Below are 21909 nucleotides of genomic sequence, written 5' to 3'. Positions count from 1 at the left end.
AACAAAGAAAACTTATTACCACAAATAACGCTGGCAAAAACGAAGACAGGTTATAGTACTGATGATTACTGATATGATACCATAAAAAACCGCGAAAAAATAAATTAAAAAATCCTATTATTTTCTAAATTCTTACGATATATCTAAATATATAAAAGGAAAGGTGACTGATTGGCTGACTGACAAACTGACTGATCTATCAACGCACAGCTCAAACTACTAGACAGATCGGGCTGATATTTGGCATGCAGGTATCTATTATGACGTAGGCATCCGCTAAGAAAGGATTTTTGAAAATTCAACCCCTAAGGGGGTTTGAAACTTGTGTAGTCCATGCGGATGAAGTCGCGAGTATAAGCTAGTGATACATAAATGCCAAACACAATAGTCGGGTGGGTCCGAGTTACCTGCGGAACCCTAGAAAATAATATCAAGAGTGACCGAATTCGCACAGCAAAACTTATTTATATCTCGTGCGTACAAAACCAATGATCGTTACGCAGGTTTCTTTCATTCAAGCCCACTCAGCTGACAGCTGAGGTCAAGCCGAGCATTCCTTGAGGCAATAAAATAACTTTTACCGCTGTCAAAATCAATTTGTTATCGATTGAGCGTTAATAGAGTTGAAAATTTGATTAATAAACGCAATTTTACCATTGCCTGATTCTTAATTTTGCTATATTTCACACGTCAATTTAAATTTAGAAACGTATTAAGTCGGTATAGGGCTGTGGCACACTCGATACTTTGTGATCGATATTAATAATATATTGTATTTATATTACATAGTGTTTTAACAAATCCCTGGAATCACTATAATTTTTTAATTTCAATTTAACTTTTGAAGCTTTTAGAACTGCGTCAGTGGGGCCGATTTTCTTGTACACAATCTCTAAACTAAACTAAAATGACACGTCTAAATCTATTGCTTACTCTGTCATAATGTTGCTTGCGGAAAAGGATAGCACTATATTTAGACCTGTTAATTTAGTTTAGTGTAGAGATTGTGTACAAGAGAATCGGCCCCAGTGCCACATTTTTAGCGCCTTACTGCAACATATCGTGAGTACGTATTTCATGAATCTATTAATTATTCAATCGTTTTATTGTTTTGGGTTACATGGTGATTTTATTCTAAACTTGTACTAGATGCAGCCAGATTTCACCTTACGGCATACAATTACAAAAACTGGTCAAGTGCAAGTCAAACTTGCAACCTGCACCTCGATTGCGGGAAAACTGCATCAATCATCATTACAATCGCAATCGTTGTGATTGGCTGAATTTATGGTATTCTTGTTGCAACAATACATTGTAGCCAATAGTAAGCGAGCGTCAACCAATCAGAGATGATTGCGATCGTGACATTGTAGATGTCATTCTACCGCAATCGAGGTGCGGAGCTGCTTTCCGCTGACTGACTGACTGATCTATCAACGCACAACCCAAATTACTGGACGGATTTATTTGAAATTTATTATGGAGATATAGCTATTATCCGCTAGCTAGACATACGCTAAGAAAGGATTTTAGAAAATTCAAGTAAATAGGGATTTGAAATTTGTGTAGTTCACGCGGACTAAGTCGCGGGAACAAGCTAGTTATCATCATAAGATCCATAAAATTTATTTGATTTTATTTATTTCCGCAAATGATCACAAATATTTTTGATTTTTATAAGTTAATTCAAATGTCAATGATTAAATTAGCAATTGGATGTTATTGGATATTATTACATATTAAATTACATATAAGGAACACAAACAAAAAAACTTATACTTCAGATAAAAAACAAGTAATAATTAAGTAGACCTAGGTCTAGTAGACGTATGAATGGGGCAACCCCTGCACTAGTAAACACTGTATTACAGTGGGTTGCCTTCTCCATTTCTAAAAACTTGAATAAATGTTATTACAATTTGGTGCGCTAAGGTCGGACATGTTATACCGGTGTCTATATCTATTGTTGATGGCAAGAATATCGTGTTTGCTCAGGCCCTTTATGTATATTTAGTAGTAGCGTACTAGTTTCATTGCATCAATCTTATACACGCTGTGCCATTGATCTCGATGAATTGTACAATTGCGACATGCAAAGTCATTGAGCTTTAATCATTCTTACATCCATGAATTAACAGAAGCTTTCTAGCGGCCTGTGTAACAATTTACATAATATTTATCGTATTCCTTATTACTGAGGGTTGAACTCCAACCAGTAATGGTAGGCATTTTCTTGATATAATATATTAAAATTCGTTGAGCATTACCTAGTATGTGTCAAGAAAATCCCTCTGCATACGACTCTACCTACTAACAGTAACCTACTACGTACCTACATCATGATCAACCCATCACCGGCACACTACAGAGCACAGGTCTCCTCTCAGAGTGAGAAGGGTTTTGGCCATAGTTTACCACGCTGGCCAAGTGCGGATTGGCAGACTTCACACACCTTTGAGAACATTATGGAGAACTCTCAGGCATGCAGGTTTCCTCACGATGTTTTCCTTCATATTATTTTGCATTTTGATTGTTTTTCATTTCTGTGAAATTTTGTTCTTTCAGAGAAAAAAAACTCTTGACTTTGATTTACCAACATAATCTTAGAAGAAAAAATGTTCTTTCTGTAAAAAGTTGACAGAACATAAATCGATAGATTTTCGCTATGGCATTATCATCACTTCACACTTCAGTAACTATTCTAGTCATCATCATCATCAACCAATAGACGTCCAGTGCTGGACATAGGTGTCTTGTAGGGACTTCCACACGCCACGGTCTTGCGCCGCCTGGATCCAGCGGCTCCCAGCGACTCGTCTGATGTCGTCCGTCCACCTAGTGGTGGTTTTACAACGCTGCGTCTTCCGGTGCGAGGTCGCCATTCCAGCACCTGGGGACCCCAACGTCTATCGGTTGTACGAACTATGTGCCGTGCCCATTGCCACTTCAGCTTCGCAACCCGTTGAGCTGTGTCGGTTACTCTAGTTCTACTACGGATATCCTCATTCCATACGGATTGCCTCCCTATTATCGACCATTGTGGATAAATAGACGATTAATATCACTTTATATTAGAAACTAGCTGATTCCTGCGACTTCGTACGTGTGGATTTAGATTTTTAAATATCCCGTGGGAACCCTTTGATTTCCCGGGATAAAAAGCAGCCTATGTTACTCCCCAGGTCTTTGACTATACCTACCCATGCAAAAAATCACGTCAATCCGTTGCTCCGTTGCGACGTGATTGAAGGATAAACCAACAAACCAACAAACAAACACACTTTCGCATTTATAATAACGGTACTTAAATATTTAAAAAAAAACTATTTTACGGTCAAACCAATGGAACTTGTGGGTTAATCGTTATCAATCCACAGAGACTTGGCCATTAGTTGGATTAACAATCAATTTATTTGCCGACACGGCCAGTGGTGTTCGCAAACACCGATAGGACGTGCGTGCGTGCGCAAATAGCCTCCCTATTATCGACCATTGTGGATAAATAGACGATTAATATCACTTTATATTAGACTAGCGACTCGCCCCGGCTTCACACTGGAAGCTTATTACAATTATTTTCGCAGGGATCTCTAATTTTTTGAAAATATAGCCTATGTCACTCAGGAATTCTTATGGTGAAAGAATTTTCAAAATCGGTCCAGTAGTTTTTGCGTTTAAAAAAGAGTAACGTACGTCTCCTCTAAGAATGAGAAAGGTTTAAGCCATGGTCTGCCACGCTGGCCCAAGGTGGACTTCACACACCTTTGAGAGAGAGAGCAAGTTTATAGGTTTAGGTTTAAAGACTTTATTTTCTCAAAAAGAACAAAAGTTCACTTACATGAGAACAATTTTAAACATAAATATAGAAGAAAACATTATTTATGATACGGTGAGCTTAAGTTTAGAGTGCGAAATTTTGATTTGATTTTTATAATTCAAGTAGAATTAGATACCTATTACACAAACTTTATATACCTAATTCAATTTATGCAATAATAGAACTTATTTAACTGGGTAGAAAAACGAGTCGTCTCTGAACATGTATTAAAATGGACGGTCAGTGTTAAAATTTTATTTGGCATTAAATGAAATACACAAATCGCATACCACGAGCTTAAAAAACCTAAAACGGTAACTAATCACCAGCTGCGAAAATAATGACTGGTCAGTGAAAATTATAATACATCACTGGATATTATCTATATATATATATATATATATATACGTACTTACAGTTCACTATGTTCTTGTGACCTAGAAAAATAAAGTAGCACAAGCACTATTACACAAACGCTGCACTTATGTACTTTTTAACACTAATTCGAACGGCTTGGTTCTTTTAATATTTATAATATATATATTTTAATATTTATTAATATATATATATATATATATATTAATAAATATTAATAGTGTAATAGTGCTTGTGCTACTTTATTTTTCTAGGTCACAAGAACATAGTGAACTGTAAGTACGTATTAGAATAAACTAAGGACAGTTATTGGACTGTAAATTAGATTTAAAAATTAATCATAAGTAGAAGTTTAAGCTAGAATAATATTACATATTAGCCCATAGGCTAGATGGTAGTAGCAATAAAGCTACCATTTTATAATGGTGCTTTATGGTGGAAAAAAAAAACTGGATATTATGACTCGGATATTATTATGTTCACTTTGACAAAAAAAATCATCAATTGTCCGTTCATCGTAACTTCAAGCGTGAGTAAAGTAAGCGGCCGAAAGTAATGTACATCGGCCTTTAGAATAACATTTCGGCTTTGTAGAGCGTTGTCTCTGTCACTCATACCTATATGACGTTTTGCCGGTCTCAACGACCGAGACAGTGCTCTACAAATCTGATATCTCCTTCTAAAGGTCGATGTACATTACTTTCGGTCGCGTACTGTACCTAATAATATGTTGGCACCATTGCAAATCACACAATAATAAACCCTAAGTTCTAAGGAGTAACACAAACAAAGCAATCATCATCATCATCATGATCAACCCATCGCCGGCTCACTACAGAGCACGGGTCTCCTCTCAGAGTGAGAAGGGTTTTGGTCATAGTCTTCCACGCTGGCCAAGTGCGGATTGGCAGACTTCACACACCTTTGAGAACATTATGGAGAACTCTCAGGCATGCAGGTTTCCTCACGATGTTTTCCTTCACAGTTAAAGCAAGTGATATTTTAATTACTTAAAAACGCACATAACACCGAAAAGTTAGAGGTGCGTGCCCGGGATCGAACCCCCGACCTCCGATTGGAAGGCGGACGTTCTAACCACTAGGCTACCACAGTCTGGTAGGTCTGCATCAAACAAAACAATGGTGCCAACATATTGCTCACGCGTCAAGTACGATGAACGGATAGTATCGATAAGTCGTAACTGAACTTTCCACATCACTATAAATGCAAGCGCGGAGGCCACCAGTTGCTTAGTTGCTTAGACTGATGGAAAACGGTAAAAACAGGGCTCTGGGTTTTTTAACGTCCTATCTAGTGTTTGCTGTTTACTCAACTCAAAGCCTAGGCTTTTAGCGACACACGTGCATGGGCACTGATGCGTGTGTTTAAAGAGGTATCTTCTCTCTTTGTAGAGAGCATTCGAGAGTCTAATGTAGGTAGATAGAGGTGTTTATAACTATCTTTGAGATTTAGAGAAGCTTAGGTTACAGAGAAGTTGTTCAAATATTTCTTTAGTCTTATTATTTTTATTTTATTTTTTTAGTTTGTGATTAGTCTGTCATTCCAGTAGGGCAATTGTCTAAAACCTACATCAACCATTATTACAATCGGAATTGTTCTGATTGGCTGAATTTGTGCGATTCTTGTTGCAACAATGCAATGTAGTCAATAGTGAGCGAGCGTTAACCAATCAGAGATGATTGCGATCGTGACATTGTAGCTGTCATTCTCCCGTAGGGCGATTGTCTAAAACCTGCATCAATCATTATTACAATCTCAATTGTTCTGATTGGCTGAATTTGTGCGATTCTTGTTGCAATAATGCATTGTAGCCAATAGTGAGCGAGCGTCAACCAATCAGAGGTGATTGCGATCGTGACATTGTAGCTGTCATTCTACCGCAATCGCGCAGCCGCAATGGCGCAGCTGATCTACTGAAATGGTATGGTGGGGGGGCTGGCTATTATATTGCCCCATACTTAATTGCTAGATTCGATTTCTAGTGAACGAGTTTTTCACCAAAGATTTCACTGATCATTTTTATTTGATGTGAAAGCTCCGGATCAACTACCTTTAATTAACTAGGAATCTATAAACAGGAAGAAAATAAAATAAAAACAAAATAAATCTCTTATACGCAGTAAAAGATAAATGCATCGTAAAATCGTTAAGCTGGGTTCACACGAGCGCAATTTAGCGTAAAGCGCTCGGAGCTGCAATAAATAACGCGGCGCCTAATTGCACGCTACTTCCGCGCGCGCCGATACCATCGAGCGAGCGCTCACATGGGAATGTTTTTACTAGCAGACAGCGGTTTAATTATTACAAAATCTAGCTTGTGACTTATACAATTGCATGCCTTTTTAACCGACTTCCAAAAAAGGAGGAGGTTCTCAATTCATCGGAATCTTTTTTTTTTTTTTTTTTTTTTATGTATGTTCCCCGATTACTCAAAGACGCCTGGACCGATTTTGAAAATTCTTTTTTTGTTTGAAAGGGTATAGTTCAAAGTTGGTCCCATTTCAATTTGGTGAAGATCTGATGAACATCTTCGAAGATAGATACTGGAACTCCTCAACGGATAAGAGTAAATTGCTCGCGATCAGTGTAATAGCTTAGTTAACAGTAGATTTTTAACCAGTCATAGCATAATTCCATGGGGCCACTAAAAATTGTGAAATAAAATTTTTTTACAAAAAAAATAAAAACCGACTTCGATACACAAACACTAAAAATTGAAAAATAATTTAATTTATTACCGAATATATTATGTATACAAGAGTTAATATAGTTCCATAATAATATTTTTGGGGTCGGTGCCAATGAGGTGCCATTGTGGAGTCTCATAAAAATATGAAGTCTAGACGATTCGCGCAGCTAAAGCTAATTGGCACCGGCACCAAAAAGTATTATTATGGAACTATATGAAATCTTGTATACATAATATATTCGGTAATAAATTAAATTATTTTTCAATTTTTAGTGTTTGTGTATCGAAGTCGGTTTTTATTTTTTTTGTAAAAATTTTTTATTTATAACATAGAAGAAAATTAATACGAATTTATTATTAGAACTTACGATCTTTGCCTAGTAAGTTGTTTTTTTAAGTGAGAACTAAATATGCATTTCAAAATATATATATAATGGTAGAAGTAAGGCTTTAATATCTTAGTCATATATAAGTATTTTTGTGCAGTAAAAGATAAATGCGTCGTAAAATCGTTAAGCTGGGTTCACACAAGCGCAATTTAGCGTAAAGCGCTTCGAGCTGCAATAAACAACGCGCGGCGCCTAATTGCACGCTACTTCTGCGCCAATACCATCGTCCAGTACAGATAGCGCTCACATGGGAATGTTTTTTACTAGCGGACAGCGGTATAATTAGGTATAAAATCTAGCTGGTGACTTAATAGTATATGATTCAATGCCTTTTTTATTAGCATAGAAGACACTTGATACCGTTTAAAGGAAGATAAATTACACGAATGTACCTAATCCACTAGAACTCATTAGTGGACCGACAGGTTGAGATGATGATTTGAGCAGTAAAATTGCTGAAAAAATGACAAACGTACAATTAGTGTGATCTAGCCTTATGAATAAGATGATAGATGACCGCAGAGACAGGCTGACTTATAACCAGTAGGTAGGTACTCTTTTCTCGGGTAACCTTTTACATAGCATGTAATTAAATCACCTTTGCACTGCAAGCTACCTTATTTAAGACATACAAAGAATTAGACTGATTGTATCTTTAGTCAGACTACTCGATGGGTTTAACAAGCAAGCGGTGCGAAGTTCGATCTTGGTAGAGTCAATCATCATCATCATCGTCATCGTACACCGAAAGACGTTCACTGAAATCCCGCAAACTATTTTGGACTTACCTTTGCACAAGTTTAAAAAATCTATTAAAAATATGCTCCTGAAAAAAGCATATTACACAATTGAAGATTATCTAAATGATAAAAGAGCGTGGACTTGACCTGCAGCTCGTTCCAGCAACGCACAAGACTGCAAATACTATTTTATACATGGCATAATCTTGTACCTATATCAAATATTTGAAAAGAGCAACCGCCGAGTTTCTTGCTGGTTCTTCTCGGTAGGAAAGGCATTACAAACCAGTGGTAGATGCATCCGACTATTCGTAAGTACTTGTAAAAGTTTATACGGATAAAAAAGATTTTTATTTATTTATTTACTGCTGGACATGGGTCTCTTGTAGAGATTTTCACACGCCACGATATTGCGCCGCCTTAATCCAGCGGCTTCTCGTTAGTTATCGTCAGCGTGGTAGACTATGGCCAGACCCCTTCTCATTCTGAGAGGAGACCCGTGCTCTGTAGTGAGCCGGCGATGGGTTGATCATGATGATGACCTAGGTATACCTAAAAAGTACTTAGCGAGCAAAAGCTGTCCGTATAAAATAATTATTATAATTGACAAAGTGTGCAAATGACAAAACTTTATGTACTTACCTAACCAAAACTGGGAGCGCAAAAGTCGTTAAAAGTTCCTCACTTGTGAATCTGTATACGTGACTCCCTTTTTGTTATAATTAAGACGAGAAAGCTTTTGTTGTTTTAACCGACTTTAACAAAGGAGAATTCTAAATAATTTTAAATACATATCAAAAATTGCGGACCCGCAAAGTGGCACTAGATGGCACTAACAGTCACCTCAGTACCGAGTGAACATGCGTATCACAAATTTGTAACTGGCAACAAGTGAACCGTGGTGGCTTAGTGGTCAGAGCGTCGGGCGCGATGCCAGGAGACGCCGGTTTCGAATCCTGCCGGTTCCGCAATTTTTGATATGTGTTTTAAATTCTTTAGAAATTTCCTTGAAGTGTAGGTAAAAACACTATCATAAAAATTAAAAATATTTAACAAAGGAGGTTTTTAATTTATACTCCAACGCACGAAACGAACTGAACCACTTAGTATATTAAGTATTTTTCAAAATAAAAGACGGACTATCACCACAAGCTATTTCATCTCAAAGGGGTTTTAATGAAAAATCTTCCGAGAAACCAAGATGAAATGTTTTAATTAAAAACGACAAAACTAAAGGTCTGCGTCTGCCACTAAGACCGGTCGTTTAAGAAATTCAGTCCTAAATTTTAGAATGTATTTTTCTCATCAGAACCAACGGCTCGATTGCAAATCGCCTACATCAATCATTTAATGACTACAATGTCAAAATAAATTATGGTTTTCGTAGCACAGTTCATTGAGACAGTCAATAAAGGATCGATGTGCAGGTTAAAATATTTAAACTAAGTATACAAAATTGGTGACAATAATTTCCTATTTATTTGTATTTATTTGAAAAATGTTTATCCATACCTGTAGCCCAACAACCAACAGCGCGATCAATACATTAGCAGCTTTTATGAGGTAAATTGTCGATGAAAAAGCCGAAAAAAAGCGTTATCACCCCAGCTGTGCTTGGATTACAGGTTGGCAATTTTTAGCACTATAGAGCTTGTACAAAACATCAGCCGGGCTTGTGTATTCTATGACCTGCCCAAATCAATGCTGCAACTTCAGATTGGACTATTTGTTTTGCGAGCACTGTACAAAGTACACTGATCAATACAGTTTTGTTTTTTGTAAAAAATCTGTCATAGAATACGCACCGAGCAACATTAAGTACAATAGTCATAAGTCTGCTACATAAAAAGAGCACAGAAAATTGTGGGCCTTCCGTGGTCCAATTGACAGGTCAACTATTCCATTCAGAACGTCCTAACATTTCAGATTTTATCAAGCGAGTCCCCAAAATTACTCACGGGATCTCAGACCGTTAAACAAACATCTTTGACGAAAACAGAATTATTTAAATTCAACAGCAACACCTATTAATCTTTAATGAGTGATGAAACGGCACCTTAAGTAGGGTTTTAAAATGTTAGCGGATACGCTTTGGGCAGACCTTTTGTTTTATGTTAAAGCTTCTTATTAAAATGCTACTTTCAAATGATTAGATATTTAAATGCTTGGAAACACCCAAGTAACATTTTAGGGTTCTGAGAGGAAACCCGTGCTCTGTAGTGAGCCGGCGATGGGTTGATCATGATGAAGTAAATGCCAAAAACTCGCTGCGTCTAGATTCTACTCCACTTAGTGTGTGCGCTTTGAATCCCCATCCTAAACAGGCATTAAGAAGTTTCACTTCAAAAATACCACTGCATTACAAAATAGTTACTAGGGCTGTGATAGGGAATGTCGATAGACGAGATGCCTTATCTCACGGATCGAGCTTAAATGCGGAACTGCAGTTATTTTACTGTCGACGTTCCGACAGAGTTGTCTTTTATCGACAAATGTGTCTTGAAGGTACCTATATTGTACCTATGTATATTAAAAGTGCAGCGATAACTAAAGCGAGAAGAATATTCCATATCTACAGGTTCAAATTAGAAACAAGGAAGCAAATCGCTGCATATATGCCCGTCGAATTTCAACTATGTAAGTAAATACAGGGCTATTGTCAAAAATATGCTGCGTCTAGACTCTACTCCTCTTTGTCCGTGTGTAAGTCCCCATCCCAAACATGCGTTAAGAAGTTTCGCTTCAAAAATATCTGGTAAAAGCTATCTAATTCAATTCTTGTTTAATATTTCACTGCATTGCAAATAGTTACTAGGGCTGTGACAGGGAATGTCGATAGACGAGATGCCTTATCTCACGGATTGAGCTTAAATGCGGAACTGAAGTTAGTTTATTGTCGACGTATCGACAGAGTTATCTTTTATCGACAAGTGTGACACTTTGCGATGAATGCTGAGGAAGAGATAAGAGGAATGGGTACGCTTTATGATAGGTATAGCATGATCAATGTAAACTAGAACTAGACTTAAAGGAATATTAGATACTAAATGATGCCCGCGACTTCGTCCGCGTGGATTTAGGTTTCTTAAAAATCAAGTGAGAAATCTTTGTTTTTAGGGTTCCGTACATCAAAAGGAAAAACGGAACCCTTATAGGATCACTTTGTTGTCTGTCTGTCGGTCTTTCAAGAAACCTACAGGGGACTTCCCGTTGACCGAGAATCATGAAATTTGGCAGGTAGGTGACCTATCTACCTGCCAAATTTCATGATTCCTAGAACCTAGAATCATGAAATTGGCCAAAAGGTAGGTCTTATAGCAGACATTCGGGGAAAAATCTGAAAACTTTGAATTTGTGGTTACATCACGCAAAAAATATTAAATTGTGGTCATGAACAAATATTGCTATTTTCAACTTTCAAAGTAAGATTACTATACCAAGTGGGGTATCATAATTATGATAGATTTCGAGGTACGGAACCCTAAACAGATAAAATACCCTAATGCTAGAAACTAGGTACCTATGTTTAAATGAAGTCTAAACCCAATTTGGTATAATGCAGTGATAAATCAGTATTTCGCAACTACAAATTATTAGGGTCCGATGTGAAGGAATTATAAGTGTCTTTAGTAACAACATTCGTACTATGCCGAGCACGCAGATTTGCTTGTTAGAATTTCCTGTTGCATTGAAATTTCGTATCGCAACAAATTATTGCTCGGTCTAGACCTGAAATGTAAGTAGACAAGTACCTACCTGTTGCTTAACTTTCAATGATTCAGATTGAATGTTTGAAATAATCTTAAAATATCTGAACCTATCCTAATCCTAATCCTAATAATCTATATATATAAAAGGAAAAGGTGACTGACTGACGGATCGCGCTGAAATTCGGCATGCAAATAGCTATTATGACGTAGGCATGCGCTAAGAAAGGATTTTTCAAAATTCAACCCCTAAAGGGGTAAAATAGGGGTTTAAGTTTGTATGAAAGTCTGTCAGTTTTGAAGTGTCTATAAAGAAGTTTTGTAGTTAATATTTTTGCAATTAGCAGTATGACATATTTTATTAAGCTCTTTTATGTTAAAATATCATTTTAAAAGATCAACCCTAAGAGTGTAAAATAGGGGTTTAAAATTTGTTTAGTCCACGCGGAAGAAGTCGCGGGCATGAGCTAGTATTATATAAATGTAAAAGTGTGGATGTTTGGATGTTTGTTACTCAATCACGCAAAAACTACTGGACGGATTTGGCTGAAATTTGGAATGGAGATAGATTATACCCTGGTTTAACACATAAGCTACTAATTTTTATCCCATAAAATCAAAGAGTTCCCGCGGGATTTTGAAAAACGTAAACCCACGCGGACGAGATCGCGGGCATCATCTAGTATAATATTATAATCCGGGTATCTTTAAAACAAGAGTGAATAGGCACCTTCTAGGCAAACGCGTCCCATCTTAGGCCACATCATCACTTTCCATCAGGTGTGATCGTGGTCTAGCGTGCGCCTATAATGAATAAAAAAAATCCTTTTGACAACCTCCCTGGCGCAGTGGTTATTGTAACTTTCCCAGTGTTTTTTGTCCGTTCCGTCCGTCCGTGGTCTAAATATGAGGCCGGGGCATATTATCAGCTATTTAAGTAACTGTAGTTGTTAGTTGTTAAATAATTCTCCATGAAAGCAAACATTCCGAACATACTCGTGACTTCATGGTAAAATAACACAGCATCACGGCGATAAAGTTTTGGTTAATTAAAACTTTGGCGTAAATTCCTCGACCTGATAATGAACGTGCCGTACCTACCTCGCTTACGTGAGCGAAGCGGAAAGTGTAACAAGGTTGCAGTGATGTTCATTACGCAGTTGCAGCTTGTAGTGAAGTCCTTATGTTATAATATCGATATATTTTAGCGACTAAACAGGACATGTAGACCTTACTTGGCACCGATTCTAAGCACAACCTAATTTTAGAGTATTCGCACCCTCTTCTTACTATTGAAATATGAAAAGGACAGAAGCAGTTTGACATTTCTAAATTTAATTTTTAGATGGTAAAACCCGTGATTTTAGCACGCACTCGGGAACCTACTGTTTAAATTTGTATTGTGCACTAAAATTTATAGTCTTTAAATGTGAAAGTCATGTTCCGTTCCTTTTTTAGCATTAGTAAAAAGAAAAGGATGCAGATACTCTAAATTTAGTTTAGAGAGAGACTAGAGAATCGGGGCCATTGCACAATTGCAAAGTGACAATCGTGACCTGAGGATGCTCCAGTGTCGTGGCGAAACGTGCGTCGAGTGTGTTTTAGGATCTGTGTGGTGCTGCGTGGTGGTGGTGCGTATTGCTTGCCTGGTGGCTGCTTTTTCCTGCATGTTTAGCAGTGGGAGGGCGGGCGGTGCATTTTGCATGCTGCATGTTGCACCGTACAGATTCGACCTGTTTCAGCGGATTATAGCAAATTAAGCTTTTGGCTCATTGTATATCATGGACTTCCGCAAAAGTAACGCCGGCTTCTATACAACATTCAATAATTATAGACTTTTTACAAATCTCGAGGCTAGAAAGTCTAGAAACCTTATTATGGTATTATTATGGAAGGTGTAAGGAGGAATGAATTGTAAAATAGGGGATGAAAGTTTGTGTTGGAAAGTTTTAATTATTGTTATTGTTAACTTGAAATTTGGAAAGTAGGTTCTTTATAGGATGTAGGTGTCACCTAAGAAACGGTTTTCAGAAAAAATCCCCCCCCCCCCCCTAAAGAAGGCGAAATGGGAGGGTGGAAGGTAATATGAAAGTTCTACACAGGTGTAAATGAGGTAAAATATTATCGACAATGCACACAGCTTTCCACCGCTATCTGCGATCTTTCCGGAGGCTGTATCTCGGCATCTTTTATCACATCGTTGAGTAAGACTTGATCGCAATCTCACGTGTGGCCACAATTTACGGAGGCCGCGTGAACTTTCCTCTATTCTGATTTTTAGGGTTCCATACCTCAAAAAGAAAAACGGAACCCTTATAGGATAACCTTGTCGTCTCTCTGTCTGTTTGTCCGTCAAGAAAGGGTACTTCCCGTTGATCTAGAATCATGAAATTTGGCAAGAAGATACCTATGTAGGTCTTATAGCAGACATGAGGGAAAAATCTGAAAACTGTGAATTTATGGTTACATCTTAGCCAGTCACCTTTTCGTTTTATCTATTTAGATTTTAGTTTTTTTTTTATATTTTTTTTTTATTCAGATACAAGTTAGCCCTTGACTGCAATCTCACCTGGTGGTAAGTGATGATGCAGTCTAAGATGATAGCGGGCTAATCTGGAAGGGGTATGGCAGTTTTTATTAAACGCATACCCCTTTGGTTTCTACACGGCATCGTACCGGAACGCTAAATCGCTTGATAATAATAATATGTTCGAAAAATTCACTAAATTGACATCATAAACAACAATCATGTCTAACTGCCGTACTCAGAGTCGCTTAATCGTTACTTAAGTTTAGTTAAAACGAGACAGACTTATATATATCTCTCACATAAATCTGTCTCGTTTTAACTCAGTCTTAAGTAACGATTAGCGATTCTGAGTACCGCAGTTAGGTTATAAAATTAAATCTAGAAAAGAAAACGAACAATGACATCTTATCTATATTACCTCGGCGAAAGTTTTTCTAAACGATTTTATAATAAACTAACACTTCGATTGAAAGAATCACATGCAATTATAAAAAAAAAAGTTTCAACACCGTCTAGACTCTAGACGAACTTAGCTTGCATAATGGCTAGACTATCACGCTAATTGTATAAAGCCGTGCTATATACAACGTATAATTAGCAAAAACTCGGTAAGTGCGAGTCGGAGTTGCACACAAAAGGTTTCGTACCATCGAGTAAGAAATAAACTTTGAATTTCTTTAATATAAAATGGCGGCCTTTGTCGTTAAAGCGACAATAGAAATACACGTTCCCTGAAAATTTCAATTCTTTAGCTATTATGTACTAAGAGCAAGCGCGTGCCAGACCTTCGTTATTTTATAAAAGCTGAAAGTTTATCTGCGTAATGTCCCCAATACTGGGAGGAACGTTATCTTGGTTAAAGAAAATCCTTTGTAACAAATTGTCCCACGCTATGTGAGACTTCGATATGGTGGTATTTGATATAAAAATTCGATGGACCAAAAATAGACCAATATTTTTTCCAAGTTTTTTTAATCGGACTGCGGCGAAGCCCAAAGGAGGGTTATGTGTTTGACTTGTATGTATGTATTTAGTAAAACGATTTAGTTTATTTACTTAGTACCTAATAGTTTTGTAGAAAAAGGGTGTCTTATTTTATAATTTATAACATACTAGCTAATGCTCGCGACTTCGTCCACGCGGACTACACAAATTTCAAACCCCTATTTCACCCCTTTAGGAGTTGAATTTTCAAAAATCCTTTCTTAGCGGATGCCTACGTCATAATAGCTATCTGCATGCCAAATTTCAGCCCGATCCGTCCAGTAGTTTGAGCTGTGCGTTGATAGATCAGTCAGTCAGTCAGTCGTTCAGTCAGTCTGTCACCTTTTCCTTTTATATATTAGGATTTTGGTATGTAATCAAATCTAAAAATAGACAAGGCACGTAATAAAAACGAGTTCTGAAAGGAAATGCGAAATAAAATCTTAAAATTAGAATAATCCCGACACAGCTAGTAGGTAACGTACTTACTTATATTATTAATGCTAATTGGATTTTTTATTACAAAGCCAGTTATGAATAGTACGCGACAGGACAAGATGGCAATCGAGGTATGAGGCAGGGGGACGCCCCGCGCACCCGCATGACCCCCGCACTATCCCACTCCGGGTTAGCGCAGGGGCTGTGCGGGTGTGCGGGGCAGGTAGTACACTACCTACACGCAACGTCTTTTTAACCGACTTGCAAAAAGGAGGTGGTTCTCAAAGTAAACTTTATTTAGTTTGACTTGGCACGCGGCAAACCCAGGCGTGTCAGTGTTTTCCCATGGGATTTTAAAAACCTAAATCCACGCAGGCGAAGTCGCGGGCATCAGCTAGTTATAAATTAAAAATAATTTGTCGGCAGTCGGCACAAAACGATAGACATTGAGCCGCCAATTGAAATCCGATTCAATCAATTTCGACACGAAATTAGTGATGCGAACACCTCTATCGACAAGCGGTAGCGTACAGTGACGAATCGATTGCGAATCGATTCAGCTGTAGGCCATTCGATTTTCACTTTCGGTTGATTATGGAACAGATTGGCACAATGGAATTAGATAAGAACAATTTGATTTTAATCACATGTAATACGCTTTCACTTATGTCAAGTATGCGAGTTGATAGGTGAGAAATTTTGTTCCTTATGTCTCGTAAATATTTGCATACAATGTAATATATCTACTTGACATATTTTTTACGAATAAAGTTTTAATATACATATATGTACTAGTTTAAGTTAAATTATCGATTTAACTAAAAAGAACATGAAATTACGTCAAATGTGTATGACGTCACAACTGTGAATTTCATACAAGCTCCCTTACTAAGCGAGCCTTTTGACGTTTGATAAAAAGTTACTAATTTGACTAGTAGTCATATTACAATCCTTATTGACAGAAGATGACCGACATAAAAGTGACTGAGGCATCGCGTCACACGAATGATTGTGGGAATACTGCTACTTCCGCAATTAAATTAAGTACACTGTGGCACGAAATAGAGAAAATGTTGTTTTAATGTTATATTATTATGTTTTATTAAATCTACTGCTGATGTTATTATACTCGTAGTTACAATAATACCTACTACTTACTTCGCTATTCTCTACAATGTTTTGTTCTCTTGTTGCTTTAGCAATGATCAGATACTCAATAAATACCAGATGTGCTGCTAAAAAAATATGATACCCAATAATATTATTATTTGCTGTTCGCGACTTACTTTTTTATTAAATGCTGTGGGAACTCTTTGTTTTCCCAGAATAAAAAATATCATGTGAGGATTTAAACGATGTATTAAACTAGCTTATGCTCGCGGCTTCGTCCGCGTGGACTGCACAAATTTCAAACCCTTATTTCACCCCCTTAAGGTGTGAATTTTCAAAAATCCTTTCTTAGCGGATGCTTACGTCATAATAGCTATCAGCATGCCAAATTTCAGCCCGATCCGTTCAGTAGTTTGAGCTGTGAGTTAATAGATCAGTTCATCCGCTAAGAAATGATTTTTGAAAATTCAATCCCTAAGGGGGTGAAACATTGGTTTGAAATTTTTGAAGTCCACGCAGACGAAGTCGCAAGCATAAGCTAGTAAAAGATAATACTGATCTGTTAATATTTTCGTATCTATTGATACAAATCAATTTGTCATAGCACAGCGTAAATAAAACATAGCTGTTTCCTTGCGTGGTTATACCTAAAGTAAAGTAAAGTCCCCCGTGGCACCGATTATAACCAAATTTTAACTTATTATCGACATATTTATTCTAAATTATATTCCATAACAGTACTTTAAAGCATAAGACAAATACGACGCGTAACGACATCTCTAGAAGTTTTAATACGTGGAAATGGACTCCTATGAACGTAAGAACATTACAAAGCGTTTATAATTCGTACTGTGCGTACGCCAGTGCTTCTGCAATCAGGCACCTCGTCGTAATACACACCAAACGCATGTAAAGCTTTGAACAAAATTAGGACCCATAGAAGAGCTATTTCAAACATAAATTGTATTCAATGAAGCTAGACATTAGTATGACATTGGCAGGATGTTACAGCCCGCAAATTTATTTGTTTAAAATGACCCGTCTTGAGGTAATCTAAATATATAAAAGGAAAAGGTGACTGACTGACTAACTGATTGATCTATCAACGCACAGCTCAAACTACTGGACGGATCGGGCTGAAGTTTGACATGCAGATAGCTATTATAACGTAGGCAACTCCTAAGAAAATTCAACCCATAGGGGGTGAAATAGGCGTTTGAAATTTGTGTAGTCCACGCGGACGAAGTCGCGAGCATAAGCTAGTATTACATAAAGGTTGTTAGTATTAAGGCACGTAAAAGGGTGTTCACACTATACTTATTACAAAAACTAAACGTACATGTGCATTTTTGTACTTTTCACCAGGTCACCAGGTCTTGTCACCGGGACTAATTGCAGCCAAGCGCTAGTCTATAAAAAAATTGTGACGTGACTTCTATGTAGTTGTCTTCGGTCCACTATCATCATGCGGTCTATTTGGCCTAGCCTTACAGTAATGGCCGACTCTGACAGACGGTTGAATAGCCGCTAGTTTATTGAATTCACGTGCACAATTTCTGTATTCAAAATTACTTAGCATTTCCGTTATGTTTATGTAAACGTGGCGACAAATTGCTTTATCGATATAAAATGTTGACATCTCTATTGCGCTGTGATTTGAATAAATTTGATACTTTTCCATTGAATTGGTACTCGGCAGGTACTGTTATTGAGAAAGGTTCTAGGAAAATTGAAAATAAAGTTGAGCGTGTTACAAGTACTTACAATACATGGCAGAAAATAGTATACCTCGACCTTTAGAAAGATATAGCAGTTTTGCAGAGCATTGACTCTGTCGTTGAGACCGACAAAACGTCATATAGGTATGAGTGACAGAGACAACGCTCTACAAAGCCGGAATCTCATTGTTAAGGTCGATGTACATTATTTTCTGTCGTAAGTATCTATTTCTTTTTAAATTTTTAATGCGGTGAAGCTAGAACATTAAACCTAGTGAAATTCCGTATAGTACAACATTCGACTACTAATTTCAACCCAACGCCAGCCCACTACTGAGCACAATGTCACTTCTTAAAATGAGCATAATTTGGTCTATAGCTAGCAACCACGCTGGCCAAATGTGGATTTTTTTTAAATAAAAATAATTTATTGAACTTAAATATAAGAATACGTTATTGACGAGTGATTGGCAGACTTTACGCAACTTTTGGAACATTATGGAGAACTCTCAGGCATGCAGGATTCACGATCTTTTTTCGCCGTTAAAGTAGGGCTCTACATATGTGATATTTAATTGCTTACAACGCGCACAACTCCGAAAAGGTTAAAAGGCCAACGTCTTAATCACTAGGCTATCATCTCTTTTTTTTATTAATTACTGAGAATTGAGATACAACAGTTTTTATTATTATAAGACAGTAAAATTTCCACCAACCTAATTCCCAAGGGAAAATCGAACACCTAGGCTTCTTTATCGCGGGCGGACAAACTCACCAGTAGGTTACATACTGTTATAGGTTATGTTCTGTTGTCTTTCTCTAAACTAAATATAGAGTACTAGCTGATGCCCGCGACTTCGTCCGCATGGAATTAGATTTTTTTAGTTTTGAAAGTTACGAGGTTTGACAGCTCTAAATTAAACGTTAAACTGTCAAACTGTGTCTGTCTCTTTCATATTATATTAGTAAGGATGGAAGGATGCGCATACTCTAAAATTTAGTTGTGCTTAAAATCAGTACGAATCATAGCATCACATCAATTACACTAAGCTGGCACATTGACCTAGAATATACAAGCTCAAAGTGAAATTAATAACGAAAAAATTTCAATTGCACTACGTCTGCTGTTCTCAAACTTTGCTTTTTTTAAAATAAATATAGCGAGCAAACGTGCAGGCTGGTGCAGGATGTTAAGTGATTTTACTTTAACTTTTAGTGCACTCGATATAAAATATTAAGTTATGCAGGTGGTAGATACATTTGACGATTCAAATTTACTTGTAAAGGTTTATTTAAATAAAAAACATATTTTCTATTCTATTCAATTCTATGGACCCTATTCACTACTTTGTCTTACTTATGTTAGTCTGCTACTTTCTTGGCGGCCTTTTCACAGGCCATCTGTTTGGACGATTTTGCCACTACATTTTTAAAGTGCTAACTAAATACACGCAGTCACACATAATTCTTTTATAAATTATGATGCATAAATATTTTTTCTTCTTTTTTTAAAGAAAAGATATAGTACCTACCATAATATTAGGTATTAGTAAATTAACATAGCGAAAATGATTATTTCTCCAATCAGTGGTTCATTTTAGCAACCGACGTCTGTCAAATCGTTGATTCTATCAATCCCTTTCATTCGTTAAAAATCGACCCCCGTAGATCTATATCACACACTTTGAAAACATCTGCTCTATACAATTAAAACTCCAGTTCAACGAACCCCAGAGAGTAACTCATAATTTTACTATCAATTGTAATAGAGGAAACCCGAATTAGGAAGTTATTTATATGTGAGTTTATTACTAGGTTCATTACACTTAATTGGACTTCATTGCAATGTTCATTTGCTGGACGCAATTCCATGAAACTCATTATGAGTGAAAGCAAAGTCATAAAAAGTACATAGCACAGAGTATCTGTTTAATGCTTAGAGTTGTTTTAAAGTGTAATGTTTGAGTCCTTTTTACACTGTGGCTTTTTGATATCGGTTATGATGTGTAAAAACATGTACAAAGAATAAAGTTTATTGTACGGTACGATGCCGTGTAGAAACCAAAGGGGTATGGGTTTAATAAAAAGTGCCATACCCCTTCCAGGTTAGCCCGCTATCATCTTAGACTGTATCATCACTTACCACCAGGTGAGATTGCAGTCAAGGGCTAACTTGTATCTGAATAAAAAATAAATAAAAAAAAAGTGTGGTGAAGTAAGACAAAGTTAAAAATAAGTGCAAAGCTTTTAAACCAAGTAAAATAAAGAAAGAAAAGAGAAGCTGAAAAAATTAAAATGTAAAAGTTTATTTGATAAGTATGGGTACCTACCTAAGTAGATAAAAAGAAGAAATACAGATTTTTTTAGCGCAGCAGCACATGCCGGGTACCTACCCGCCTTCCTACCCGAGAACTGTAGACAGAAACTTAAAATTACGGAATAAGTAAAATTGAAATTGTAAAACATTACCAAAATTAAAAAAAATATACTTACTTAATTTGTAAATTAAAACCTTAGTTTACTTTTAATATCTATCGGCATTCCGAGCGCTATTAACAAAATTAACATCATCATGTTGGTGACACTACTTTAAAGTTTACCCACTCCAGAACTGCCCTACGAACCTAAAGAAGTTTTCAAACCAAAACAGGCAAGAATGTTGAAGACAGCTATTAGATGTAGAAAGTACTCTTAAATCTAAAAGATGTAGGTGTTACTTAGAGAGATTTATTTCAATAAAGTGAAATAAATATTCAATCACATCAGAGCCTCTGATTTGCAAATCAAGTCGTCTGTAGTCTATAAATCTATCAAAGACTGGACAAGGGCACCTTTATACGCCAATAGGATGAAACTATGCCCATATAAGGAAATTTTCTGTCTAATACTTTATATACTTCACTGTTGATTTATATGGTGTCAGTTTCAATTTATATGTTTTTGATTTCAAGGTAAAACCAGTTATTATTATCTTAGTTGAATGCAAAAAACGTTACTAGATATTCCTAGTAAAATCACTAGTTTCGTGGTTAATAAATTATTTATTGTCATAAGAAAGTGCAGATTAAATAATTCATAAATTATTATTACCTACCGAAAAATTCTAATTAAATTTAGTTAGGTATCTATATATTTACTAATATATCAGTTAAATTCTATAACTATTGACGACAATTCATTCGTTAAAATAATTGTCAAAATTAATATAAATAATGTTAAAAACTAATTATTTATTTGACTATGTGTATCTGAATATGTTTAAAGCAAATAAAAAATTACTAACTATTCAAGTCATCATCATAATCATCATAATAACTGGTCAAGAAAACCATAACTTAAAAAACACACTTAGTATGCCATATAAAAATCTGTAGCCCAGTAAATCAGTTAA

At 36.5% G+C, this 21909-nt stretch overlaps 1 protein-coding gene and 1 long non-coding RNA gene across 6 annotated transcripts in view; one reads left to right on the top strand and one right to left on the bottom strand.

Annotated features, from left to right (window-relative positions):
• Positions 1–21909, top strand: part of cv-c (crossveinless c) — a 346801-nt gene that overhangs the window by 175811 nt on the left and 149081 nt on the right. The gene's annotated exons all lie outside the window — the stretch shown is intronic.
• LOC138403852 (uncharacterized) overlaps positions 1–21909 on the bottom strand; it is a 365474-nt gene that overhangs the window by 341221 nt on the left and 2344 nt on the right. The gene's annotated exons all lie outside the window — the stretch shown is intronic.

The sequence above is a fragment of the Maniola hyperantus genome, chromosome 21 (genome assembly GCF_902806685.2).
Source record: "Maniola hyperantus chromosome 21, iAphHyp1.2, whole genome shotgun sequence".
NCBI classification, from domain to species: domain Eukaryota; kingdom Metazoa; phylum Arthropoda; class Insecta; order Lepidoptera; family Nymphalidae; genus Maniola; species Maniola hyperantus.
The sequence above is the reverse complement of the archived record's forward strand: the minus strand, read 5'-3'. Positions and strand labels throughout refer to the sequence as shown.